The sequence below is a fragment of the Triticum aestivum genome, chromosome 3A (assembly GCF_018294505.1).
Source record: "Triticum aestivum cultivar Chinese Spring chromosome 3A, IWGSC CS RefSeq v2.1, whole genome shotgun sequence".
Classification (NCBI taxonomy): Eukaryota; Viridiplantae; Streptophyta; class Magnoliopsida; order Poales; family Poaceae; genus Triticum; species Triticum aestivum.
In genome coordinates, this window is record NC_057800.1 from 713,058,863 (window position 1) to 713,070,863 (window position 12,001).

General features: G+C 40.2%; 1 long non-coding RNA gene across 1 annotated transcript; it reads left to right on the forward strand.

Moving 5' to 3' along the window:
- Positions 1–5,635: 5,635 nt before the first annotated feature.
- LOC123059354 (uncharacterized) lies at positions 5,636–9,557 on the forward strand. The gene is made up of 4 exons (XR_006427427.1): positions 5,636–5,988; positions 6,446–6,533; positions 6,674–7,693; positions 7,794–9,557. It is a non-coding gene; the product is annotated as an uncharacterized lncRNA (long non-coding RNA).
- Positions 9,558–12,001: the final 2,444 nt, after the last annotated feature.

Consider the following 12,001-nt stretch of genomic DNA (forward strand, 5'->3'; position numbering starts at 1 on the left):
TTCTTGGACCTTCTAGGTACGTCCATGTCCTGATTTTTCTGGAATGCTTCCGTCACTTTCCCGAAACACTTACCTTGAATACGGAACATTTCTCGTTCCTTTCTCATTTACTCCTAGTACATGTGTGGCCATGCATGTTTGGTAATATATGGACATGTCCCAGAACAACTTTGGGCCAATAAGGGGTCTAGATACCCATGTTGATTCCCACATACACATAAAGATATTTATCGGGTGAACCTTTTATTTGCGTAGACAATTCCTTTTGCTTCGCGATACTTAAGAAAACCCGATGCGAGATTTTTATCACTATGCCTGTGAAGCAATTACTTGATCACAATACCGAGTTATCTCCACTACCAGTTTGTTCTGTTTTCTCATTTCCTTATTCCAGTATCTCTGAGATCATATCACACTGTGTCTGGCCAGACATGATGGATACCGTAATATTGAGAGGGCATGAGGAGTATCTCCTCATCGTCGTAGGAGCAAATCTTAGTCTTGAACTATTGAGTCCCTTGGCATACTTTTTTGATGTACCCGACAGTTACCATTGTGATCACCCATTCACGAGTAAAGTTTAGCAACCTCAAAGTAACCGTCCAGTATGAAGGAACACGACACTCTCATTCTCTAAGGATGTGAGTATATGTTAACTCTTCACATGATAAAACCGATAACAACATGAAGATGGAATCTCGTGTATATCATTAGTTGGGTCTGTCCAACACAATTGTTCTGCCAATAATGTGTTCTTATTGTTGTCGGCATCCTTGTTACTTAACAATGCCCTATGGTCTAAAAAATAATACCATCATGCAACACATGAGCTAGTATTAAATCTCATATTTAAGAAATAAATTATATTATATTATTACCTTTAGGGCATATTTTCACCACAAAATTCCCACCACTGGTACTTCCTATGCATGGGTGAGTGTGCGAAATTACTGGTGCTGGGCACAAACAATGCCCGACACTGGTACTTGAGTTGCCAATGGCAGACAGAAATACGTGCCCGCCACTGGTATTTTAGGCTAGAATAATCCCGGGGCCCAAAATTATTTGTGGCGGACAGAACATTAAAGGCATGTAATGTTGGCCCACATCTAATCTGGGCTGATTTTACCATTGGCATTCACGACTTTGCGTCTGCCACTGGTAAGTGGCTAGATTACCAATGGTAGGCGCAAATGCATTCCCATCACTGATAAGGATCCACCTATAAGCAGTTTTCTAGTAACGTGGGATAGTAGCACATACGTGACCTCAAGACATGAATGACTCAGGTCACCTCTAAAGCCACTGGATGCATAGGAGGAGAGAGCCGACAATCCCGTTGTCCCCTTCTTTGTAAGCCATGCGGGCTTCTCCCAGTTGGCTATTCCGGTGGCGGCGTCTGCGGGGATACGGGAGGAGGACGGGTTGGGGCTAGGGTAGAGCCATCTGTGAAAAAAACATGGTGCTCGGAAAAGGAGTGTGCTTTCCTATAAATTACACCCTTGTGGTATAGCCACAAATCTGGAGGAAGAAGCTAGCTAGCCTTGTTATGTTATTTATGTTTGCTGAAAATTGAACCGTGAGATAGAATTTGAAAATTATGCAATTTTATTCGCGACAATATGTATTGGCTACTTGGTGGTAGATTTTCACAATTGACTTTCTCATTAGATTATGGTAAATAATTTTATGTTGTACTCAGAATGTACCTTTTTTACATCAGTATTAGAGATTTTGCTGAAGCTGAACATGAGGCGACGAGGCGGGCAACCTAGTAACCCTACCAACTACTTGTCATCTACCCATCTCGCTGCCACCAAGGCGTGTCACCGTGTAAATCCCACGTGGAGGCGGCGAAGGTTGGGAGTCTCGATTGGGGGGCTTGTTGTGATGGCAGTGGAGGGTTGTTGTGGGACAATGAAGGAGATGTGTGGTCGAGCAGAGGTCTTCGTTAGGCGGTGCGCGACGCCAGCATTGGAGAAGCCAAAAGGATCTATTGGGAAGATCATCAGTTGTCCAGCCCGGTTGGATCATCGGAGAATAGGGCATCGGTGAACAGTTCCGTATGACAGCGAGCTTGATACAAGACCCGGGCATGTCCTGCCATGGGTGAATTTTTTCCAGGTTTTCTTAGGAAGTCTTTGTATTTGTTTTTCTAGGCAAGACGAAGCAGCGACATTGCCCCAGGGAATAATATTCTCCCCATATATCCCCGTTCCATTGGTGCGCTTTTCACTAGCGGGGGGGGGGGGGGGGGGAGGGTGTCGAGTTGTGTCGCCGACGTGTCTTCTGGGATCCACTTGGGTTAGGTTTCGGGTGGATCCGTTTGGATTTGATCGGATTTTGTGGTATTTAGAGTTTCTACAGACCCTTCTTGAAGGTTTTTTCTCCGGGGCGGCGTTTTGCTTCTCAGGTCACGGGTGCTGGCGTCTCCTAGTTTGCATCGATGACCTCCCACCCCTTGCATCTACAAACTCTTGGGTTCAAAAAAGTTTGCTCTGGCTAGGCAGAGGCCAGAGGCGGCATTAATGTAGGCTCACGACACACCATTGGTGAATGCAGGAGGAAGAAGACTTGGGTGCCCCCAAGATTTTGAGTGTTTCCTATTTTTTTGTAAAGGTGTTTTTGTAGGGCCGTTTGATACTTAATATGGCCTTAGGCCTTTTCGCAGAAAAAGGAGGTTTTGCTTAATCTTCACAAATTTGCACATGTTTTTTCTTTCATTTTACAGTTTTTAGCATAACTTCATTTCATAGTTGACACCCGCTCCATGAAGCTTCTTGGGTCAGCATGCGGCACCCGCCGAACATGCATGGGGGTACACAACCTCCTAGGCCTTGGTCATAGATTGAATAGGCTGCTCTGACCTGTAGGCCTATCCTAGCTGGTCTCTTCCCTTTTGCACTGTGGTAAATCCTATTTCGCACTTATAGTTTCAAACAAAGTTCATAAGGTAAGCAGTGCTCATACGCAAGCGCTATGTCTCGTATTAAGCGAGACAAATGGATCTCTCGCGTCGAGCGTTACAGAACAGGCCGACCCATTGACGCAAACCTAAAAGAAGAAATAAGGTGGAGATAGCGCTACTAGCCACCTACTCCACGTCAGGCTCGTGATCAACTAGTACGGCGCGACCTAGTTGAACTAGAAGAGTCGGGTTTTCACTAGTTTTCCGGGTTTTGAAAAGTGCCGCATGATCAACTAGTAGTGCGCGAATAACTACAAGAAAAGATCCTTTTTTGTTTTCTCTGTATTTCTTTTTCTTTTGGTTTTCTTATTTCTTCATCGGTTTTCTATTTTCCCATGTTATTCTTTGTTTTTTATTTTTTTTCCTTTCTCTCTCTCTCTCTCTCTCTCTCTCTCTCTTTGTTTCTTTCATTCATTATTTTATTCTTTTTTATTCTCATTTTTCTTTTTTTTCTTTCGTTTTTTGTTTTCTTTAGTAGTTTTCAATTTATTTTGTTTTCCTTTGTTTTTATTGGTTTCCACAGTTTTGAATTCTTTTTGGATTTGTTTATTGGCTTTTATTTTTCGTATTCTTCTATTGTTCCTTTTTTGATCTTCATTGTTTTTTTTCTTTTTCTCTTTTGGTTTTTACTCTACATTTTTCGTATAGGTCAAAACTTTTTTCTAATACACGTTCAACACTCTTGAATACATGGTCAACATTTTTAACATTTTCCAAATTCTTGATTGATATTTTTGAAATTCAAGAATAACAATTTCTGAATACCCGGTCAATATTTTTCATATACATATCTTTTAAACATTTTCAAATGCTTGATTAACATTTTTTGAAACAAGATTCACATTTTCAAATATTTATTCAACATTTTTACAAATGCTTGATTAACTTTTTTATAAACATGATCAAAATTTTCAATCATCTTTTAATACATGGTCAACATTTTTTGTACACTCTTTTAACATTTTTCATATACTTGTTCAATTTTTTTAAAAATGATTAATTAACATTTTCATATACATCATCATAAAAAATTATTATTTTTTATATACTTTTAAAACGTGGTCAACATTTTATCTATAAATATGTTTAACATTTTTCAAATGCTTGATTAAAATTTTCAAACAAATTTTGCATATTTTTTCAAATGCTTGATTATCATTTTAAAAATAGATGATAAAAAAATTTCATCATTTCTGTAATACATGATCAACAATTTTCTATAGCCATTCGGCATTTTCCTAGTGGTTGATTAACATTTTTCAAATACTTGTTCAATATTTCTTATTACATGATCAAAAATATTTTGATACAAAATCAATATTTTCTGAATTCTTAATTAATTTTTTGAAATACTTGTTAAATATTTTTTAAATACTTGTTGAACATTTTTCTCAAAATTTTTTTATTGAGTGTTTTGCGTAATATATATATTTAGAATATTTTAGAGTATCAATAAAAGTACGCAATCAAGCATAAAACGAAAAGATAAAAAGTAAAGAAAAAGAGAAAAAGAGGCTGTGGCCTCCCGCGCGCGTGAGCTGGCCCATATTGCTCGTCCCTTCAGCGGCGGAAGCTCGAGTCAGTGAAGGCGAGAATTTTTTTTTTGAGACAAGTGAAGGCGAGATATATGGGCACCTGTGCTGTGCTCAAGCCTTGCCATGGTTTCGAGAGTGGGCCGGCTCATATCACGTGTTCTCTTGCACCGCTCTTGCAAATGGATATGAAAAAAAAGTATTTCTCAAAAAATAAGAAGAAAAAAACAAAGTATTTCTCAAAAAAAACAAAGTCTGTGATTTTTTTGTCGTTTTCGTACGTTTTTCTACTGGGTTATTGTCTGTTTCTTTTCTTTGCCATTTTCTTTTTCAATATTTGCGAAATTTTTTCATATCCATGAATATTTTTTTCAAATTCACAACTGTATTTTGACCTGATGTATATTTATCAATGTTTTAATATTTTATACATTTTGAAATTCAGGAACATATTTTGAATTTGTTATTTGTTCAATTCGTAAAAAAATGAAAATTTGAATTTTTTTAACAATTCGCTGATATTTTTCGAAATCCATAATAGTTTGTTTTTTTACCATTTTTTTAAAAAAATCACAGACTTTGTTTCTACTAAAACAACGGACCAGTAGCAGCAGAAAAAGGGGAAAGAAAAGCAGCGTGCAGCGAGCTGATCGGTGAGCAAACGACGCGAACTGACAAGTCTACTAGGCCGCGGCCTATGCGCACACCGTGTGTGCGCGATACCCGCAAGTTATCTATACTTATATTATATATTATTATATATATACTATTAAATTATTAGTATATTATATATTTATATATATATTACTTCATCTATAAACTAATATAAGAGCGTTTAGATCACTACTTTAATATTTTAAACGTTCTTATATTAGTTTACGGAGAGAGTATTAAACAATCAAACTAATTCTTTTTTAAAGCCACCCCAATGTACACAGCCTAATTACCACTATCAGATTAGCCCCACTGTATAAATTCTAATGGTTACAATTAATTTAATCTCGAGCTATGTGTGCAATTAGCAATTTTATAGGACTGAACGCGCTCCACCCGCAGAGGAATATTCCACGCGCTTCGTCAACGCGCCTTTCCAAATCGCAACAACCACGTCCAACTAAAAAAGAAACAAATCGCAATTACCATGTTACCAGGCAGGCGTTCCTTCCCTCCCCTACCTCCTCCCCGTCTCTTCGCCGATGGAGGGCGCCCCGGGGCGAATCTAGGGCCAGCCCCAAGGAGGGCGACGGCGGGGCACCTGGTTCCTGTCAGCTTGGCGCAGGCGCGCGACGAGCGCTTGGTGCAGCGGCGCTGAGGCATGGGCTACGGTGCGCAAGAGCGTCGCCGGCGCGAGTTATTGCCTGGCTTAACGGTGAGGCTGGCAGGGCACCATGATGCGATCTGACCACCCCCCGCCTTGCTTTCGCCGGATGCGGCTTCTCTCCACTCCTCATGCATCCGCCATGTCTGCCGATTCGTCACACGCCCATGGTAATATACTGACTCTTCCTTTCTTCAATCAACATTTTTTCTGTTCAGTGAATTTTGGAGAAGAAGACGTTTCCATTCGCAATTGTAATGCATGGGAGAAGGAACTGAAGAACAATACATGAACTAATCTCTGTAAATTTCATATTACATGACGACAGATGCATCAATTTTTAGATAAAAGTGAAACAAATCCTACTTAATTAATAGATGCAAATTACAAGATAGCAAGACATGAACTACTTGATGTGGATATGGACAGTATTATAGGATGGACAGTGCAAATCCTTTGCTTGACTTCCGCGTCCAAGCGATATAGGATGTTCAACAAATAACATGACTGGAATAAACTTTTGGCTCGCTGAACTTTTGAGACCTAACTTACAAATTTATATATAGTTTGGTAATATATAGAAGAAATGAACTTTTGGCTTGCTGAGCTTGGTGTTTCTTTTTGCAGCATGATGATTTCAGAAGTACAATCAAATGGAAGGCTGGAGGAAGATTTTTGAAATGGCAAAGTCGCCAGCAAGGACATGAGACATGAGGTAATAATCATTCTTCTATGTGTTGCCATCTGCTATTAGATTGTACTATTCTCTTTGCAACATGATGATTTCAGAAGTACAGTCTATCGTGGTGTTTGTTTTGCTCTTGAGATATATGAAAATTGGACATATATATGCAGGTCTGACTTGTTTCTTCATAGGGGACAAAGGTGTCCTCTTCATAATGGTCAGGGACAGAACTTCCAGCTTGACATATTTGGGTTTTAACTATCTCTTTTGTTTTTTGCCTTCACTGTTATTGCTTTTGTCAGATATCTTATTTCTTAAAGTCAGACTCCAATGTTTTGTTTTGGATATGCGCATTTCATATTAGTCAAGACGTGCATTGACCATTGATCCTTACTTTAGAGGCTTTAGTAATTACCTCAGTTTTATACGATTAACAAGGTATCAATATTCTTCTCCTTCAGCTATGTATAGTCAGGATTCACAAGTAAGGAGAAGAGGCAAGAGGCTATTGATGGAATCATTTCTTTGTTGTTTGTCTTGTTTCGTGACATTCAGTAGCATCATAATTAGCAAATTGTGAGTGAGTTTGCCTGCTTTGCTATATTCGGAAGTTCTCTACATGCAGTGGTTACTGATTGTGAGGGTCACTATTTTTATTTGGTACTTGGGTTGATTTAGCTGAGAATGATTCACATACTTGAAACTTTTTATATAGGACATGATAATAGCATGTTGGTTAGGGTAAGAATATCTTTACTGATCCCTATTTGGTTCAGTTGACATCTTTTAGTACGATGTATGTGTAGCACATCCTTAAATATCTGTAGCCTCGATATCATCAGTCAACTATGTGACGTGCACCTTCTGCTTGAGCAGATGAACCAGCCACTGCCCTAGATGTTGCGCCGTGCTCCAGTCCTGTTCTGCTGGTTCTAACCAAGCACATCAAACCAAGACCGACTGCTCTATTGTTGTGATCGGGCAATACAATATTGGTATATATATATGCCTTATATAGTGCCTTTTTGCATTACTTTTGTTATATCTGTGGACTGTGCACATGAGTTTCTTCTTATCTTTACTCATTAATTTTCATTCTATTTCAAGGTTGGTAGCTTCCCTCATCTTGGTTCTTGTTTTAGGGTTCAAGCCGAGTGAATATTATTTGTGATCCAAATGACTGGTTTTAGGTATCAGCCCCCCCCCCCCCCCCCCCCCCTCTATTTCCTCATTCTCTGATTCTTTGGGTCATTTAAGAACTTCTGATGGGTTAATATATTTGCTGTACAGTGTCGATGATGCTCTAGGACACCTCCCACATTAGTTCTCTACTGCAATCATTCAACCACCCGACTAGACGGACGTCTTTGTGCTCTCCCACCATTATTTAACCTGATAAAGTCACCCATAAGCACAGTATGCCCCAACTTTTTTTCTTTTTCCAAATTCATTAAATTTGGATTATCGGTTGTCCTTTACTGCTATCAATCCATGGCAAGAAGTAATGCAACTAAACTACTTCTCCGAGTTTGGTGGGCAGTAAATCAATAGGATTATTGCCGCATAGTTGATTATCTGATGTAATAGTGTGTTTATGGTCAGATAATTCTCGCACTGGTTATTTGAATAATAAATGTAGAATTTGGCGTGTTATGTACCTCATCGAGCAAGTACTTGTTCTTGATATGCCACCCATATATATTTTAAGTTAGTTGTTTTAGTTGGACTGATAATTTGGTAATGCAGACAAAACACATAATGATTGGGTACATTGAAAAGCATTTTCAAAAGGCATAGGGTGATTTACTTCATGTTAGCAGTAAAATAACCTTTCACTGTCATGATGTCATCAGTTTACAAAGTGTGCAACCTGCCCTGCATGCTAATGTCTCGGTTTTTGTGTGCTACTATGTTTACTGTCTACGTTGGCGATGAGGCAGGGAAGGTAAGTGGGGCTAACCTGCTGGCCGGAGTAAAAATAATGTCCAAGTTTTTCATTAATGTTTGAGGGCGTATGGTCTTGATGCTGCTTAAGCTTGGCATATGGCTATCAATGTAGGTGTTTCTTGAGTCGTTGTCATCTTCTTCGCCACCGGTTTGGTAACCATCTCGGCTTCCTTCTCTGCTCCTGCATATGTGTCATGTTTGTAACGAGAAATGGAGAGCAGGTTAGAGAAGTTAGTAATTATTGATAATAATAATGTGATGCAGAAATGCATGTTAGCTACACAGCTGTTCCCAGTAAGGAATTATTTTACAATAGAAATGCATATATTGTGGATTCATGACTAAACAAGTTTGCATGCACATCCCTGAAAATACAGCAGAGCCTTCAATCTTGAAGAGTTATGAATTCTTCAGGTGTTGCTTTGGAAATGAATGTCATTTGAATGCTTGCTTAATGTAGGTGTATATGTAAGATCTGAAACTGATCAATACTATTTCTAATATGAAATTTGGGCATATAAGTGGCTCTTAATTATATATAGAATTAAAAATGAATGTACGGTAGCAGCATATGTTCAGGTTGAGGGTACGAAACGACGTGCGTTTCACATATATAATTGTAATATTAGTTGAGATGTGTGTTGCACGTGCACATTTACTAGTAGTGCTTAATAGTGCTTAAAGAGCTGTAGAGGAGCTCTGGCACTGTGCTGCCACTTGGTTTCGGGTTTCCTCTTCGGTGTGTGCCGGAACTGGAAGGTAACACTAGTCATAGTCGAAAATGCAATGGCGTGTTCCTGCTTGCCTGCACACGTTATCGCGAGGCGTCCATTCTTGGCGGGATGCCGGACAGCCGCGGTATTTCAGGGATGCATACGCCGATCATTTAAAGTCCATAAGCTGGACGGAAGAGCCAACGTCTACGGTGCGTGCAGACGGACAAGTAAAGGCCCAGAGATGGCGTTTGGACACTGTACCAACGATGGGATTTGGCATTAACTACAATTTATTTATTTTCTATTGTTTGCTAACAACTTCTTCCTAAATCTAGGAATGATTAATTAAGCCATTTTATTTGTTTCCAATTGCGAGGATCAATGCTTCTGAACCAAGACAATTACTTCCGAAAAAGATTTGCTTCATACGAACCGGGATCATTTGCTTCCTATAATTTTCTTCGCTTCCTAAGAGGTAGTCGTGTGGAATTTTTTTGTTTGCTTCATGCACTCTATTTTACTAAACAAGAACGTTGGTTTCCAAAAAACATTTTGCTTGGTACGAACCGGGATTGTTGCTTCTTACAAAAAAATTGGTACGAACCGGGATTGTTTGCTTCATAAAATTTTCTTTGCCTCCTAAAAAGCTTTCAGTCGTGAGGATTATTTTTGTTTGCTTCGTACGCTGTTTTCAATCGTGGAGCTCCTTGCTTGAAAAACTTCAGTTTGGTTTATTTTTTGTTTTTGACTGTCCTTGCAGTTCCAACAACTTCAGTTTTAAAAATATGTTCCATGCGACCAGAGGATTGTTTTCAAGTGCTTGCTCCAACAGAATTAAAATTTATTTCCATCAGACATTAGTAAATTAGAACTTGCTTCAGAAGAAAATACAGTTTGCTTCAAAGGAATTCTGAATTTGCTTCCATAAGTTGCTTCGAACAACATGAATGGATTATATGTTTTTGTCATCTCTACACAATACAAGTCACAACCGAGAGAGGTCGCGCATCCTTCCATGTCCAGATTGTCTAAGCATTTTTCACTCTCTCCCATACTGATTGGTGGTCCAACTTGACTTTGATGGCAAAAGGAAGAGTAGAACCATCGAATTCAAAAAATGTTCATGATTTTATAGAATGTTTGAAAATCTGTAAAAATGTTCACGAATTTGAAAAATGTTCACAGTTTCAGATATGTCCACGAGTTAAAAAAATCATGGTTTTCAAAAATTGTTCATGATTTCACGAAAATGAGAGTGATAGTGTATCTTGGTGATGCAGAAAAATGTGGTCATGGCCATTGAACATTATGATTTTTATTCTTCCGTCGCAATGCACGGGCCGTTTTGCTATAACTACAAAAGAACGACAAATTTGGAGTGTCGGATTTTCGTTACATCGATGACGAAGGAATGGTCTGGAGTCTTAACAAATTATAGAAACAAAGCGTCTCCCACTAGGTGTCATTAGCGAATTGAGGTATTTATGTAGCTCATACGCACTATACCTGTAGGTTAAGTTTGCATTGTGCGATGTGTGTATTTAGCAGTCACTAGTAAGCGTGCACGTGCAACGCACGTATCATAATCTATAACCACTACATCTACTTTTTAGTTATTTATTTACTGAGTCATTTAAGATATCTTTCATAAAGTATTCCATGAAATTTAACATCTAGAGAGCACAAGATGACCTGCACGATTAAGAAATTTGATAGGTTCACTAACAGATCAATAAAAATCTGAATACTTTTATAAAATTATCAATATGGTCAGAAGTGAACGTTTATTTAAACCATTGTGTCTGTGTTAAAAGAATCAAGCCACACAGCCAAATCGGACATGTCCAGAAAAAATGAAACTGGACAACGTCCACCACTAAATATAGACAAAATGACCAAAAGGGTAATTGATAAACAAAAATTGGACAACGCCCTATATTTATTTTGAAACTGCTTTGTGGACGAAACTACACACATGAAATACAGCAACACACATACCCAACGGATGGACTGGTGCTGCTGCCGTGCATGGATGGTGTGATCTTTAGAGCATTTATAGTCGGGCACCCAAAACCCCTCTAAAATGCCCGGACGGCCACTTGGTCACTGATCGGTCACAAAATTTTGACCCAGCCGGGCGCCTTAAACAGGGCTCAAACGTCTGGGCTGACCGGCATCCCACATATCCAACCCAAATATGGGGCGGATATGGGGGCTCCGGGCGCGCCCACCACATCGGACTGACGGAGGGGTCCCATGCGGATTTCACAGTAGAAACCCGGCAGTCCGAAACTCGTCTCCTCCGTTGGACCGATGGCGCTGCATGGCTCCACTCCGGCGGGCCGCGTAGTGCCTACCCCGACTATTTAAGTCGACCGGCGACCCCCAACCCTAGCCCATCCACCTCGTCCCTCACCCGAGTCCTTCCGCGTCCTCTCACACGCTCTTCGGTATCGCCATGGTCCGACGCAAGATCACGACGTACGTTATGCTGATGCGGACCGCCGGAGGCAGATCGCGGAGGAGATCTTCGCCCGCATTGCTGTCGGGCTGCCTCCAGACTCATCAGAGGAACAGGAGGAGGAGGAGCAGTAGGAGCCGAAGGAGGAGGGAGAGAAGCTACCGGAGCCGATGGAACTGGCGGATCTGGAGGAGGAGGAGGAGGCGGAGCAACCTGCTCCAGGGTTCGACATGGCGGAGACGGAGTTCGCCATCGCCCAAGCCGTTGAGATGGCGGAGCAGCATGCCAACCCGGAGTCCATCTAGGATGAGGCCTATGTAGAGGCCAACTGGAACTTCCTCCGACAGGAGCAAGCAGCGTCTGACGCGTTCTTC